Consider the following 12,052-nt stretch of genomic DNA (forward strand, 5'->3'; position numbering starts at 1 on the left):
CAGTACCAGATCAATGTGGAGCTATATACAGGCAGTACCAGATCAATATACAGGCAGTACTAGATCAATATACAGGCAGTACTAGATCAATGTGGAGCTATATACAGGCAGTACTAGATCAATGTGGAGCTATATACAGGCAGTACCAGATCAATATACAGGCAGTACTAGATCAATGTGGAGCTATATACAGGCAGTACTAGATCCATGTGGAGCTATATACAGGCAGTACCAGATCAATATACAGGCAGTACTAGATCAATATACAGGGAGTACCAGATCAATGTGGAGCTATATACAGGCAGTACTAGATCAATGTGGAGCTATATACAGGCAGTACCAGATCAATATACAGGCAGTACTAGATCAATGTGGAGCTATATACAGGCAGTACTAGATCCATGTGGAGCTATATACAGGCAGTACCAGATCAATATACAGGCAGTACTAGATCAATATACAGGCAGTACTAGATCAATGTGGAGCTATATACAGGCAGTACTAGATCAATGTGGAGCTATATACAGGCAGTACCAGATCAATATACAGGCAGTACTAGATCAATGTGGAGCTATATACAGGCAGTACCAGATCAATATACAGGCAGTACTAGATCAATATACAGGCAGTACTAGATCAATGTGGAGCTATATACAGGCAGTACCAGATCAATGTGGAGCTATATACAGGCAGTACTAGATCAATATACAGGGAGTACCAGATCAATATACAGGCAGTACTAGATCAATGTGGAGCTATATACAGGCAGTACTAGATCAATGTGGAGCTATATACAGGCAGTACCAGATCAATGCGGAGCTATATACAGGCAGTACCAGATCAATGTGGAGCTATATACAGGCAGTACCAGATCAATGTGGAGCTATATACAGGCAGTACCAGATCAATGTGGAGCTATATACAGGCAGTACTAGATCAATGAGGAGCTATATACAGGCAGTACTAGATCAATGTGGAGCTATATACAGGCAGTACTAGATCAATGTGGAGCTATATACAGGCAGTACTAGATCCATGTGGAGCTATATACAGGCAGTACTAGATCAATATACAGGCAGTACTAGATCAATATACAGGCAGTACTAGATCAATGTGGAGCTATATACAGGCAGTACCAGATCAATATACAGGCAGTACTAGATCAATATACAGGCAGTACTAGATCAATGTGGAGCTATATACAGGCAGTACCAGATCAATGTGGAGCTATATACAGGCAGTACCAGATCAATATACAGGCAGTACTAGATCAATATACAGGCAGTACTAGATCAATGTGGAGCTATATACAGGCAGTACTAGATCAATGTGGAGCTATATACAGGCAGTACTAGATCAATGTGGAGCTATATACAGGGAGTACCCGATCAATATACAGGGAGTACCAGATCAATGTGGAGCTATATACAGGGAGTACCAGATCAATATACAGGGAGTACCAGATCAATATACAGGCAGTACTAGATCAATGTGGAGCTATATACAGGCAGTACTAGATCAATGTGGAGCTATATACAGGCAGTACTAGATCAATGTGGAGCTATATACAGGGAGTACCCGATCAATATACAGGGAGTACCAGATCAATGTGGAGCTATATACAGGGAGTACCAGATCAATATACAGGGAGTACCAGATCAATATACAGGGAGTACCAGATCAATGTGGAGCTATATACAGGGAGTACCAGATCAATATACAGGGAGTACCAGATCAATATACAGGGAGTACCAGATCAATATACAGGGAGTACCAGATCAATATTCAGGGAGTACTAGATCAATGTGGAGTTATATACAGGGAGTACCCGATCAATATACAGGGAGTACCAGATCAATATACAGGGAGTACTAGATCAATGTGGAGTTATATACAGGGAGTACCCGATCAATATACAGGGAGTACCAGATCAATATACAGGGAGTACTAGATCAATGTGGAGTTATATACAGGGAGTACCCGATCAATGTGGAGCTATATACAGGGAGTACCCGATCAATATACAGGGAGTACCAGATCAATGTGGAGCTATATACAGGGAGTACCCGATCAATATACAGGGAGTACCAGATCAATGTGGAGCTATATACAGGGAGTACCCGATCAATATACAGGGAGTACCAGATCAATGTGGAGCTATATACAGGGAGTACCCGATCAATATACAGGGAGTACTAGATCAATGTGGAGCTATATACAGGGAGTACCCGATCAATATACAGGGAGTACCAGATCAATGTGGAGCTATATACAGGGAGTACCCGATCAATATACAGGGAGTACTAGATCAATGTGGAGCTATATACAGGGAGTACCAGATCAATATACAGGGAGTACCAGATCAATGTGGAGCTATATACAGGGAGTACCCGATCAATATACAGGGAGTACCAGATCAATGTGGAGCTATATACAGGGAGTACCCGATCAATATACAGGGAGTACCAGATCAATGTGGAGCTATATACAGGGAGTACCCGATCAATATACAGGGAGTACCAGATCAATGTGGAGCTATATACAGGGAGTACCCGATCAATATACAGGGAGTACTAGATCAATGTGGAGCTATATACAGGGAGTACCAGATCAATATACAGGGAGTACCAGATCAATGTGGAGCTATATACAGGGAATACCCGATCAATATACAGGGAGTACCAGATCAATGTGGAGCTATATACAGGGAGTACCCGATCAATATACAGGGAGTACCAGATCAATGTGGAGCTATATACAGGGAGTACCCGATCAATATACAGGGAGTACCAGATCAATGTGGAGCTATATACAGGGAGTACCCGATCAATATACAGGGAGTACCAGATCAACGTGGAGCTATATACAGGGAGTACCCGATCAATATACAGGGAGTACCAGATCAATGTGGAGCTATATACAGGGAGTACCCGATCAATATACAGGGAGTACTAGATCAATGTGGAGCTATATACAGGGAGTACCCGATCAATGTGGAGCTATATACAGGGAGTACTAGATCAATGTGGAGCTATATACAGGGAGTACCAGATCAATATACAGGGAGTACCAGATCAATGTGGAGCTATATACAGGGAGTACCCGATCAATATACAGGGAGTACTAGATCAATGTGGAGCTATATACAGGGAGTACCCGACCAATGTGGAGCTATATACAGGGAGTACCAGATCAATGTGGAGCTATATACAGGGAGTACTAGATCAATGTGGAGCTATATACAGGGAGTACCAGATCAATGTGGAGCTATATACAGGGAGTACCAGATCAATGTGGAGCTATATACAGGGAGTACTAGATCAATGTGGAGCTATATACAGGGAGTACCAGATCAATATACAGGGAGTACCAGATCAATATACAGGGAGTACCAGATCAATATACAGGGAGTACTAGATCAATGTGGAGTTATATACAGGGAGTACCCGATCAATATACAGGGAGTACCAGATCAATATACAGGGAGTACTAGATCAATGTGGAGTTATATACAGGGAGTACCCGATCAATATACAGGGAGTACCAGATCAATATACAGGGAGTACTAGATCAATGTGGAGTTATATACAGGGAGTACCCGATCAATATACAGGGAGTACCCGATCAATGTGGAGCTATATACAGGGAGTACCCGATCAATATACAGGGAGTACCAGATCAATGTGGAGCTATATACAGGGAGTACCAGATCAATATACAGGGAGTACCAGATCAATATACAGGGAGTACCAGATCAATATACAGGGAGTACCAGATCAATATTCAGGGAGTACTAGATCAATGTGGAGTTATATACAGGGAGTACCCGATCAATATACAGGGAGTACCAGATCAATATACAGGGAGTACTAGATCAATGTGGAGTTATATACAGGGAGTACCCGATCAATATACAGGGAGTACCAGATCAATATACAGGGAGTACTAGATCAATGTGGAGTTATATACAGGGAGTACCCGATCAATATACAGGGAGTACCCGATCAATATACAGGGAGTACCAGATCAATGTGGAGCTATATACAGGGAGTACCCGATCAATATACAGGGAGTACCAGATCAATGTGGAGCTATATACAGGGAGTACCCGATCAATATACAGGGAGTACCAGATCAATGTGGAGCTATATACAGGGAGTACCCGATCAATATACAGGGAGTACTAGATCAATGTGGAGCTATATACAGGGAGTACCCGATCAATATACAGGGAGTACCAGATCAATGTGGAGCTATATACAGGGAGTACCCGATCAATATACAGGGAGTACTAGATCAATGTGGAGCTATATACAGGGAGTACCAGATCAATATACAGGGAGTACCAGATCAATGTGGAGCTATATACAGGGAGTACCCGATCAATATACAGGGAGTACCAGATCAATGTGGAGCTATATACAGGGAGTACCCGATCAATATACAGGGAGTACCAGATCAATGTGGAGCTATATACAGGGAGTACCCGATCAATATACAGGGAGTACCAGATCAATGTGGAGCTATATACAGGGAGTACCCGATCAATATACAGGGAGTACTAGATCAATGTGGAGCTATATACAGGGAGTACCAGATCAATATACAGGGAGTACCAGATCAATGTGGAGCTATATACAGGGAATACCCGATCAATATACAGGGAGTACCAGATCAATGTGGAGCTATATACAGGGAGTACCCGATCAATATACAGGGAGTACCAGATCAATGTGGAGCTATATACAGGGAGTACCCGATCAATATACAGGGAGTACCAGATCAATGTGGAGCTATATACAGGGAGTACCCGATCAATATACAGGGAGTACCAGATCAACGTGGAGCTATATACAGGGAGTACCCGATCAATATACAGGGAGTACCAGATCAATGTGGAGCTATATACAGGGAGTACCCGATCAATATACAGGGAGTACTAGATCAATGTGGAGCTATATACAGGGAGTACCCGATCAATGTGGAGCTATATACAGGGAGTACTAGATCAATGTGGAGCTATATACAGGGAGTACCAGATCAATATACAGGGAGTACCAGATCAATGTGGAGCTATATACAGGGAGTACCCGATCAATATACAGGGAGTACTAGATCAATGTGGAGCTATATACAGGGAGTACCCGACCAATGTGGAGCTATATACAGGGAGTACCAGATCAATGTGGAGCTATATACAGGGAGTACTAGATCAATGTGGAGCTATATACAGGGAGTACCAGATCAATGTGGAGCTATATACAGGGAGTACCAGATCAATGTGGAGCTATATACAGGGAGTACTAGATCAATGTGGAGCTATATACAGGGAGTACCAGATCAATATACAGGGAGTACCAGATCAATATACAGGGAGTACCAGATCAATATACAGGGAGTACTAGATCAATGTGGAGTTATATACAGGGAGTACCCGATCAATATACAGGGAGTACCAGATCAATATACAGGGAGTACTAGATCAATGTGGAGTTATATACAGGGAGTACCCGATCAATATACAGGGAGTACCAGATCAATATACAGGGAGTACTAGATCAATGTGGAGTTATATACAGGGAGTACCCGATCAATATACAGGGAGTACCCGATCAATGTGGAGCTATATACAGGGAGTACCCGATCAATATACAGGGAGTACCCGATCAATATACAGGGAGTACCAGATCAATATACAGGGAGTACTAGATCAATGTGGAGTTATATACAGGGAGTACCCGATCAATATACAGGGAGTACCAGATCAATATACAGGGAGTACTAGATCAATGTGGAGTTATATACAGGGAGTACCCGATCAATATACAGGGAGTACCCGATCAATGTGGAGCTATATACAGGGAGTACCCGATCAATATACAGGGAGTACCAGATCAATGTGGAGCTATATACAGGGAGTACCAGATCAATATACAGGGAGTACCAGATCAATATACAGGGAGTACCAGATCAATATACAGGGAGTACCAGATCAATATTCAGGGAGTACTAGATCAATGTGGAGTTATATACAGGGAGTACCCGATCAATATACAGGGAGTACCAGATCAATATACAGGGAGTACTAGATCAATGTGGAGTTATATACAGGGAGTACCCGATCAATATACAGGGAGTACCAGATCAATATACAGGGAGTACTAGATCAATGTGGAGTTATATACAGGGAGTACCCGATCAATATACAGGGAGTACCCGATCAATGTGGAGCTATATACAGGGAGTACCCGATCAATATACAGGGAGTACCAGATCAATGTGGAGCTATATACAGGGAGTACCCGATCAATATACAGGGAGTACCAGATCAATATACAGGGAGTACCAGATCAATGTGGAGCTATATACAGGGAGTACCCGATCAATATACAGGGAGTACCAGATCAATGTGGAGCTATATACAGGGAGTACCCGATCAATATACAGGGAGTACCAGATCAATGTGGGAGCTATATACAGGGAGTACCCGATCAATATACAGGGAGTACTAGATCAATGTGGAGCTATATACAGGGAGTACCCGATCAATATACAGGGAGTACCAGATCAATGTGGAGCTATATACAGGGAGTACCCGATCAATATACAGGGAGTACCAGATCAATGTGGAGCTATATACAGGGAGTACCCGATCAATATACAGGGAGTACCAGATCAATGTGGAGCTATATACAGGGAGTACCCGATCAATATACAGGGAGTACCAGATCAATGTGGAGCTATATACAGGGAGTACCCGATCAATATACAGGGAGTACTAGATCAATGTGGAGCTATATACAGGGAGTACCCGATCAATATACAGGGAGTACCAGATCAATGTGGAGCTATATACAGGGAGTACCCGATCAATATACAGGGAGTACTAGATCAATGTGGAGCTATATACAGGGAGTACCAGATCAATATACAGGGAGTACCAGATCAATGTGGAGCTATATACAGGGAGTACCCGATCAATATACAGGGAGTACCAGATCAATGTGGAGCTATATACAGGGAGTACCCGATCAATATACAGGGAGTACCAGATCAATGTGGAGCTATATACAGGGAGTACCCGATCAATATACAGGGAGTACCAGATCAATGTGGAGCTATATACAGGGAGTACCCGATCAATATACAGGGAGTACTAGATCAATGTGGAGCTATATACAGGGAGTACCAGATCAATATACAGGGAGTACCAGATCAATGTGGAGCTATATACAGGGAGTACCCGATCAATATACAGGGAGTACCAGATCAATGTGGAGCTATATACAGGGAGTACCCGATCAATATACAGGGAGTACCAGATCAATGTGGAGCTATATACAGGGAGTACCCGATCAATATACAGGGAGTACCAGATCAATGTGGAGCTATATACAGGGAGTACCCGATCAATATACAGGGAGTACCAGATCAACGTGGAGCTATATACAGGGAGTACCCGATCAATATACAGGGAGTACCAGATCAATGTGGAGCTATATACAGGGAGTACCCGATCAATATACAGGGAGTACCAGATCAATGTGGAGCTATATACAGGGAGTACCCGATCAATATACAGGGAGTACCAGATCAATGTGGAGCTATATAAAGGGAGTACCCGATCAATATACAGGGAGTACCAGATCAATGTGCAGAGGTACTTGGTAGATACAGTGGGGCAAAAAAGTATTTAGTCAGCCACCAATTGTGCAAGTTCTCCCACTTAAAAATATGAGACCTACACCAGGCTGGGAAGACTGAATCTGCAATAGGTAAGCAGCTTGGTTTGAAGAAATCAACTGTGGGAGCAATTATTAGGAAATGGAAGACATACAAGACCACTGATAATCTCCCTTGATCTGGGGCTCCAGGCAAGATCTCACCCCGTGGGGTCAAAATGATCACAAGAACGGTGAGCAAAAATCCCAGAACCACACGGGGGGACCTAGTAAATTACCTGCAGAGAGCTGGGACCAAAGTAACAAAGCCTACCATCAGTAACACACTACGCCGCCAGGGACTCAAATCCTGCAGTGCCAGACGTGTCCCCCGGCTTAAGCTAGTACATGTCCAGGCCCGTCTGAAGTTTGCTAGAGAGCATTTGGATGATCCAGAAGAAGATTGGGAGAATGTCATATGGTCAGATGAAACCAAAATATAACTTTTTGGTAAAAACTCAACTCGTTGTGTTTGGAGGACAAAGAATGCTGAGTTGCATCCAAAGAACACCATACCTACTGTGAAGCATGGGGGTGGAAACATCATGCTTTGGGGCTGTTTTTCTGCAAAGGGACCAGGACGACTGATCCGTGTAAAGGAAAGAATGAATGGGGCCATGTATCGTGAAATTTTGAGTGAAAACCTCCTTCCATCAGCAAGGTTATTGAAGATGAAACGTGGCTGGGTCTTTCGGCATGACAATGATCCCAAACACACCGCCCGGGCAACGAAGGAGTGGCTTCGTAAGAAGCATTTCAAGGTCCTGGAGTGGCCTAGCCAGTCTCCAGATCTCAACCCCATAGAAAATCTTTGGAGGGAGTTGAAAGTCTGTGTTTCCCAGCAACAGCCCCAAAACATCACTGCTCTAGAGTTGATCTGCATGGAGGAATGGGCCAAAATACCAGCAACAGTGTGTGGAAACCTTGTGAAGACTTACAGAAAACATTTGACCTCTGTCATTGCCAACAAAGGGTATATAACAAAGTATTGAGATAAACTTTTGTTATTGACCAAATACTTATTTTCCACCGTAATTTGCAAATAAATTCATTAAAAATCATACAAATTGATTTTGGGGATTTTTTTTTCTCTCATTTTGTCTGTCATAGTGTAGTGTACCTAAATTACAGGCCGTGATGGTTTGAGGACCAGATTGGGAATTTAGCCAGGACACCAGGGTTAACACCCCTACTCTTGCAATAATTGCCATAGGATCTTTAATGACCTCAGAGAGTCAGGACACCCGTTTAACGTCCCATCCAAAAGACATCACCCTACACAGGGCAGTGTCCTGGGATATTGTTTAGACCAGAGGAAAGAGTGCCTCATACTGGCCCTCCAACACCACTTCCAGCAGCATCTGGTCTCCCATCCAGGAACTGACCAGGACCTACCCTGCTTGGCTTCAGAAGCAAGCCAGCAGTGGTATGCAGGGTGGTATGCTGCTGGCTGCATACGAGTAAATTAAGGAACAGCAGCGTGCCTATGTAGTGTTTGTGTTTGTGAATGTGGGAGGGTTTTGTGTGGGAGTGTAGTGTGTGTATATGGTGTACATACAGTACCAGACAAAAGTTTTAGAACACCTACTCATTCAAGGGGTTTAGAACACCTACTCATTCAAGGGTTTAGAACACCTACTCATTCAAGGGTTTAGAACACCTACTCATTCAAGGGTTTAGAACACCTACTCATTCAAGGGTTTAGAACACCTACTCATTCAAGGGTTTAGAACACCTACTCATTCAAGGGTTTAGAACACCTACTCATTCAAGGGTTTAGAACACCTACTCATTCAAGGGTTTAGAACACCTACTCATTCAAGGTTTTAGAACACCTACTCATTCAAGGGTTTAGAACACCTACTCATTCAAGGGTTTAGAACACCTACTCATTCAAGGGTTTTAGAACACCTACTCATTCAAGGGTTTTAGAACACCTACTCATTCAAGGGTTTTAGAACACCTACTCATTCAAGGGTTTAGAACACCTACTCATTCAAGGGTTTAGAACACCCACTCATTCAAGGGTTTAGAACACCTACTCATTCAAGGGTTTTAGAACACCTACTCATTCAAGGGTTTAGAACACCTACTCATTCAAGGGTTTAGAACACCTACTCATTCAAGGTTTTAGAACACCTACTCATTCAAGGGTTTAGAACACCTACTCATTCAAGGGTTTAGAACACCTACTCATTCAAGGGTTTTAGAACACCTACTCATTCAAGGGTTTTAGAACACCTACTCATTCAAGGGTTTTAGAACACCTACTCATTCAAGGGTTTAGAACACCTACTCATTCAAGGGTTTAGAACACCCACTCATTCAAGGGTTTAGAACACCTACTCATTCAAGGGTTTTAGAACACCTACTCATTCAAGGGTTTAGAACACCTACTCATTCAAGGGTTTAGAACACCTACTCATTCAAGGGTTTTAGAACACCTACTCATTCAAGGGTTTAGAACACCTACTCATTCAAGGGTTTTAGAACACCTACTCATTCAAGGGTTTTAGAACACCTACTCATTCAAGGGTTTAGAACACCTACTCATTCAAGGGTTTAGAACACCTACTCATTCAAGGGTTTTTTCTTTATTTGTACTATTTTCTACATTGTAGAAAAATAGTGAAGACATCAAAACTATGAAATAACACATGGAATCATGTAGTAACCAAAAAAATGTAAAACAAATCTAAATAGATTTTAGATTCTTCAAAGAAGCCACCCTTTGCCTTGACGACAGCTTTGTGATAGGAGAAAACTGAGGATGGAAACATTTGGAAAAGCTCCAGTGCCCTCCACTAAGTTGTGCTTTGGATCATTGTCCTGCTGGAAGATCCAACCACGGCCCAGTTTAAGCTTCCTAGCAGAGGCAGTCAAGTTTTGATTTAATATCTGCTGGTACATGAGGGAGTCCATGATACCATGTATCCTAACAATTAGTCCTGGGCCTTTGGAAGAAAAACAAGCCCAGAACATCAAAGAGCCACCACCAGACTTCACAGTGGGGTTGAGGTACTTTCTGCATGGAAATCTTTCTGTCTACGCCAAGCCCACCTCTGGTGATTGTTTCCTAAAAGCTCTAGAACCTGGTATAGAACCATAGAACCCAGTCCCACTGAAAGTTCCAGTAACGTTTGGTCAACTGTAGGCGCTTGAGTTTGTTGTTTGATGACAGCTGTTTGTTGTTTGTGGTTTCATGGCAACCCTCCCAAACATCTTGTGGTTATGTACAGTAGGTGGCGTCGGATCGTAGTTTTGGAGACTTTCTGACCCCAAGACCCAACTAACATCTACATTTCTTCAGCTGTGATCCTTGGACATTTTTGGGCCACTCGAACCATCCTCCTCACGGTGCGTGGGGTCAATATAGAAACACGTCCTCTTCCAGGCCGATTTGTTAACATTTTCAGTTGCTTTAAACTTCTTAATTATCGCCCTGATAGTGGAAATGGGCATTTTCAACCGTTGAGCTATTTTCTTATAGCCATTTCCTGATTTGTGCAGCTCGACAACCTTTTGTCGCACATCATTACTGGATTCTCAGGTCTTTCCCATGGTGATGGTTGACTATGGGAACTTGGCCTCTGTGTCACCTCATATTTATACCCCAGTGAAACAGGAAGCTTACCTCTTAAGTGTTCCTAATCACCCAGGTGAACTTAAATGTAGCATATGAATGGGAACATACGTCAGTTACATTTTACTCATAAGAATTTCTAGGGGTGCCAATAATTGTGGCACACATATTTTAGAGAAAAATATATAATTAATTTATTTCACGTTTTTTTTCTCCAATCATTTTACTTCAATTAAAGGTTCGATTTTTGTGAATGTTTGAATGAAAGACCAAGAGGATAAACAGCCAATAAATGTTTTTTCACAGCCCGTTTTTTTCTCATATTTACCAAGGGTGTCAATATTAGTGGAGGGCACTGTATGAACCTTTGGTCCTGAATACAAACTGCTATGTTTGGGGGAAAATCCAATACAACACATTAATGAGTACCACTCTCCATATTTTCAAGCACAGTAGTGGCTGCATCATGTTATGGGTATGCTTGTAATCGATAAGGACTGGAGTTTTAGAATGGAGCCAAGCACAGGCGAAATCCTAGAGGAAAACCTGGTTCAGTCTGCTTTTCACCAGACACTGAGAGATGAATACACCTTTCAGCAGGACAATAACCTAAAACACAAGGCCAAATCTACACTGTAGTTGCTTACCAAGAAGACAGTGAATGTTCCTGAGTGGCTGAGTTATAATTTTGACTTAAATGTATATGAATATCTATGGCAAGACCTGAAAATGGTTTTCTTGCAATGAT

The sequence above is a fragment of the Oncorhynchus kisutch genome, unplaced genomic scaffold (genome assembly GCF_002021735.2).
Source record: "Oncorhynchus kisutch isolate 150728-3 unplaced genomic scaffold, Okis_V2 Okis06b-Okis10b_hom, whole genome shotgun sequence".
NCBI classification, from domain to species: domain Eukaryota; kingdom Metazoa; phylum Chordata; class Actinopteri; order Salmoniformes; family Salmonidae; genus Oncorhynchus; species Oncorhynchus kisutch.